The sequence below is a fragment of the Gouania willdenowi genome, chromosome 5 (genome assembly GCF_900634775.1).
Source record: "Gouania willdenowi chromosome 5, fGouWil2.1, whole genome shotgun sequence".
Taxonomy (NCBI): domain Eukaryota; kingdom Metazoa; phylum Chordata; class Actinopteri; order Blenniiformes; family Gobiesocidae; genus Gouania; species Gouania willdenowi.
The window spans coordinates 8,969,618-8,975,617 of NC_041048.1; positions in this window are offsets into that span (position 1 = coordinate 8,969,618).

Sequence of the window (6,000 nt, forward strand, 5' to 3'; positions counted from 1 at the left end):
CTTTATTCCCCTTTATAGATGGCCCTGTCTCCACATGACTGTTCTTCAATCTTCATGTCGGTGTTCAACCACCTTCAGGTACAGTGGGGGTCCCCGGTCTCTGGGATCTCTGTTTTGGGGGTCGCGGGCTGAAATGTTTGAGGACCATGTATTGGTCTATAACATTGTCCTGTGTAGATGTGATGCTGTGCCATGGCATATGCAGCTAAATCAGGGTGCAAATTGTGGTGTATTTCTCCATGATTGTAATTGACACGTATGGCACCCAAGCCGCTGAAGCAGCGGAAGGAAAAAGTTGATGATGATGATGATGTAAGTCAGGGACTATAATCAGTCAAATATATACATGCCTATTTATTGAGTAAAAGTTGCCAGAAAATGATCATGTATGCATGAATACTCAAAGGACTGAAATCAGAACTTCATACATGGCCAGGCCTCCCTTTTTGGTCCCCTTCCTGCATTTTTGCTGATCAGCATGAAAGCATTCAGTGGTATGATGGAAGCCAAGGTTGCCTTGATTGAAACTTTTAGCTCAGCTCCATGGTGAGGGCAGCTTTCTCTAATCTTCTTACCCATGCAGTCAACCTTCATTGAACATGCTGCAATATGTGAGAAACTAGACCTTCCAGCATTGATTTTCTGGGGTTTACCAGCTTGATTATGGCTTCCAGTCACTGTCATCTGCACAACTGTGCAATCAGCAGCTTTTCCACACAATTGCAGCAAAGTGCACTGGAACTAAATGTCACATTCATAAAGGTTAAACTTCCAATAAACATACAGTACATACGAGTTATTCTAACCGGCTCATTAACGGGCAACTGGAATTGAATGGTGCTAATGCTGCAAATGTTTTACCTCATTTTAAAGGGAGTTGTTCAGTTTTGAACCAAAAGCTGGAAATTGGGATTCATGCTGGCAATTTGAATAAGTTACCATATTTGTGTTGGGTCAGGATTCTTTTGAACTACACAAAATGGGTTTAACTTTAACGTGATCGATTAAAACTGGTTCTCAAACGTTGTTTCAGGATGTGAACAAGGGAGAAAGCATGTAGGATGTAAACAAAGAGACACCAGGTAATTGATGGATTGTCACCATTTACAGATGTGTTAGGAGACATGCAGAAGATGCGCCTCAGAGACCCTGCTACAACAACAACAAGGTTTCGCTTTGCCGTCTTTACCGTCCAAAAATGCACAAAACGCCTCTCGTTGTTGCTTTTTCAAAAATGAAATGTTGGATTCTTTTAAAACTGAGTTTATAGCAGCTTCCACACGTTCATCCTCCTGCGTCGACATCTTTTTATTTAATAAGTTGTGTCTAGAACATAAAAACACTTACATTTACAGTACATATTCTAATAATTATGTCTTTTAGTCAAAAATCACAGGTGCACGTAATAATTGCAACAATTTGAATACAGGGTCGCTGGACGCACCTTATACACTAAACCCTAAGTTCCCAAAGTGGGGTACAAAATTGTCATGGGGGGTACGTGAATAGAAATTAAGAACAGTGTGATAACAATGGAGTCAGGAGCCTCCATGCATTGCAACAATAACACATTGCTCTCTGTAAGACTACCCTCTAGTGGTGAGAAAATTAATTACTATTAATTTTTTGTGTGTGCTGGAGTAGGGGTACATGGCTTCAGGTTAAATGTCTGAAGGGGTACGGGACTGTGAAAAGTTTGGGAACCACTATTTAAACAACGTAATACAGTTTAATTTCCTGAGTTTGAACTGCACGCAGCACAGAAGCTGAGTTGATTCTCAGCTTCACGAGAATCATCAAGTTTGTACTAAAGTCTGACGCTTCATTTCAGAGGAACACCATCCAATTACAAAACTGTTGTGACTTCCTGCAACACGTTTTCATCTTGCCGTGCATTTCATTATCATTATTTACTAATTTATTTAATCCACCTCATTCATGACAATGTTGTTTTTGTTACTTGATTGTAGATGAACTTTCATCTCTTCCATGAAATACTCATGCTTACACATTTGTACAGACGACAACTGGATCATTGTGAGTATAGAAATATTAACTTCTATCAACCTGTAGCACCAACTTAACATAACCATGTCAACATATTATTAATAATATAATATATTCCAATAAAAGCCCATTATAAGCGTAGGTCCTTACAGCATGGGCAAAACACACACACACACACACACACACGCACACACACACACACACACACACACACACACACACACACACACACACACACACACACACACACACACACACACACACACACACACACACACACACACACACACACACACACACACACACACACACACACACACACACACACACACACACAAACAGTATGCCTGCCTGCCTGCTTTTTTTTTTTTACGTCGGACTTCAAGGAGTCCTTTGTGTTGGCAGATATCCGCCTCGACAATACTTTCCTGTGTAAAGACTTCAGCTTTAGCTCAAGGTAAACTATGTTGAAGTGAGAGCACTTATTGTATCGTGTTTTCCTTCTTTCTTTGAACCAATTTTTACACCTACGGTCAATACAATGTAACCTGACAAACAGACTCATGGCCTTTGTTGTCACACATTAAGGCTTATTTTCTCCCTTCAATTTTGACTTGACATCCTTTGTTGCATTTGCATACAAATCGTACCATTTTGAACAGTGAACGCTACAAATTACTATAATGTACCAAGTTGCATAAAACATTTGGTCCCCAAAATTGATACGTAACAATATTCTACTATTCATGACTGAATGGTTGCACTAGAAGTCCCAATTATAATTATAATACAGGGAAATTAATTCTGATTTCCACAGAAATGTGTAAAAATACATGTGCTTTGCTATTATTTTGTATGTACGGGTACATGGATAATAATTACACAGCAGTCCTGGTGCCCCATGCAATCCCTAATTAAAAAGAGCAGCAATAATAAGCCTTGATACTTTATCACAGAGCAATTAAAGAAAGGGATGCATCACTCATGGGTATCTACTGGCACCAGGTAGTACAGTTACACAAAAGATCATTTTGAAAGGTCTTAAATTGGAAAACATGGCTTCTGCCACTGAAATGAATGAAAATGAAGAGATAATGAACATTAAGTGTTTAAAAACTACTGCACAACTTTCATTAACAATACCAGGGACATTTATCCTGGAATTCTGTCATGAAACACCAACTTATCTCGTTTGGGATTTTAAATCAAGACATGCAAAATTATTATTACCTGTAAATGTCAAAACAACATGTAAGTTGCTCATCTACTGTACATGCTTTATGCCAAATGTGTGAAACTCAAGGCTGGGGGGCCAAATCTGGCCCATTGGAGCATTCGGCCTGCAGAAAAATGTTAAAATTACAGTGAAAACCACCTGGGAACTTTGTTTCTGAATCAGAACTATTCAAGATTGTTTCATATCATCAGACGACGCACTGAACTGTACAGAGATGAAGTGAACAGGATCATGACTGAACGCCTTCTTTGCCCCCCCGTACCCCCTCCCTATCACGTAGTGGCAGCAAACGATGCGCCTGCAGCTGCGGCTGTCTGCAATCCCCCCCCCCCACCAACCCTCAAACCAAATTAATTACAGCATTCAAGCAATGATTAACATCCTGGTAAGTACACACATGCGTGCACACACGCACATCAAACACTCTGCAGTGTAGTTTCCTGCATGTGTTCTTTGGCAGGGTGTGTTCCACCATCGCAGGGGTCCCATTGTCTGATGAAGAAGCATTTCAGGAAACAGTAGGACGAGGTCAACAAAGTCCTCTTTGATGATTCTTTCCTGTCATTTTTTTCACGCGAGGATTGAATAATTAAGATTTATATTTGAATAATAGTCACAACAATTTCTAGAAAACAGTTTGGGACACAGGATGTTCTACTGCTTACACAATACCTAACTTTATTCATGACTTTGGATGATGTAGGATTTTACCAATAGTAAAACTTTAATTAAATATACACACATTAAATAAACAAACTTATACACCTTTGACAGCATCAAGGGCTCACAGCAGAATGGTTCAGAGGTGTAAAGAGTAGTGATATATCCTACTCATGTAGGAGTACTGTTACTTGGTTGAAATTGTAGGAGTTGTAAATATCTCAACCCCTCCAAATAGAAAAAATTAAGTAAAATCAACTATATTTGGTGAGCTCAGTTTTCCAGTTCTTATATCACATCACGGCAGTCATTTTTAATCTCAAAATCTTGCAAATTTTCCTCAAATTAGTCCATGAAATGTCCCCAAATCCCCAAAATCAGGGTAATTTAAATGAATTTCTTGCAGGGAATGATATAATCACATACTTTATCATTCATATATTATTTATACACTGGAGTGCAAACCACCAGGGCACATTATTGTTGAATTTGCTCTTTTTCCCACCTCGAACTGGTCTGTATTTGGCCCCTGAACTAAAATGAGTTCGACATAGAGGCTCACTATATGTGTGTCTAAAACCGGTTCTTCTTTATTTGTGACGTGTGCATGTTCTCACCCCTCTAACCCTTTGTGCTGCTGTAGCAGAATGTTGTGAAGTCATTAACTTGTGTGAGGAGAGGTAACCGTGGAGTGGAGGCTGAAGGGCTGGATGTGAGGCGGGGATCGCTGCTCCATCCCACAGCACAGAGAGAGCTGACCTTGAGGGGAATGGAGGAAAATTGACAGCGTGAAGAAAGGAAACAAGGGCCAGCAATATATCAGAGAGGCAATTTGGAGCAGTTTATCCGATGAGGGTCAATTCCTGCCGCGGCACCATAGATCAGAGTTTTCCAGCTTGAGCGAGTCCCTATGTGTAGAGAGGTTAACCCAAACCCTTGAACGACTGAGCTGCTGATGAAGCCTCTGCAAATCATTCACACAAAAACACAAGAGCAGAGTAATCAGTGGAATTTGTGATGCAAGAAGAATGCATCTGCAGATTTATCAGACACCTTTTGCAGCCTTCCCCGCTCTAGAACAGGCCCAAAATAAATCTTTCCCAAAAGGTAATAATGTGATGTTGTCCAACATGCATGTCAAGGACAGCAATAAGAGGAGGGTGTGAGCCTTAATGTTACGGCTAAAATAGAAAGGAACACCATGACATTAGACAAAAACATGTTTGAAAATGTGTGAGAGGAAAATATAAGAATTTCTCCGACTCCTTTCTTCTGTGTTTGACCTTTTCTTTCGTTGCTTCTATTTTGGATCCCTGTCTCTCTGCAGCTCTCAGACGGAGCAGATGGCAGGTCTACTGAGTGATAAATATTGGAGACACAAGTGCACTGACACACCATGAGACCCATTGGCTTGGGATGTAGCTGAGGCATGTGACTCCAACACATTCCAACAGTTCCCTCCATTGTACAGGTTCAGCACATCTTTACAGTCACATCGATTCATAATATGGTAATCAACATCAGGATTATGCAAATATTGACAACAATAATACATTTTCAAACAGAAATAAACCAATTTTATGGACAGAATTGTGTTTTAAATCCCCCTATAGTGCTGCTTTGCTTCCCATGCTTTAGATCAGAAACCTTTCTGAAACTGTGAGCTACTTTGCAGGTACTGTACAGTCTGAAGGGCTACCAGTGAGAAAAAAAAAACACTTCTTATACTACATTTTCACGGTTTCACTTTAATTAGAGGGTAAGATCATAAGGAAGGGGACCAGTAACTCAAAAAGGTTGGACATGTTGAGGTTTTCCTAATTTGTGCAATTGTTTCATTTTCATTACATTTCATAGAAAATGATCATCTTCCTATTTTACTAGCTACTAACAAATGACTTTTAACTAATCGTTATAACATGTAACATTTGTAAAGTGTAACAAATATCATATCTTACAAAAATACACCATGTGTTTTAAAAAATATATCTTATATCATATAATAAATACTGTAACATTCCACTTACTATACACACTTAACACTTAAAAACATTTGTAATAATTTTTCAGTTGAACTTAACATTTAAAGACGGTAA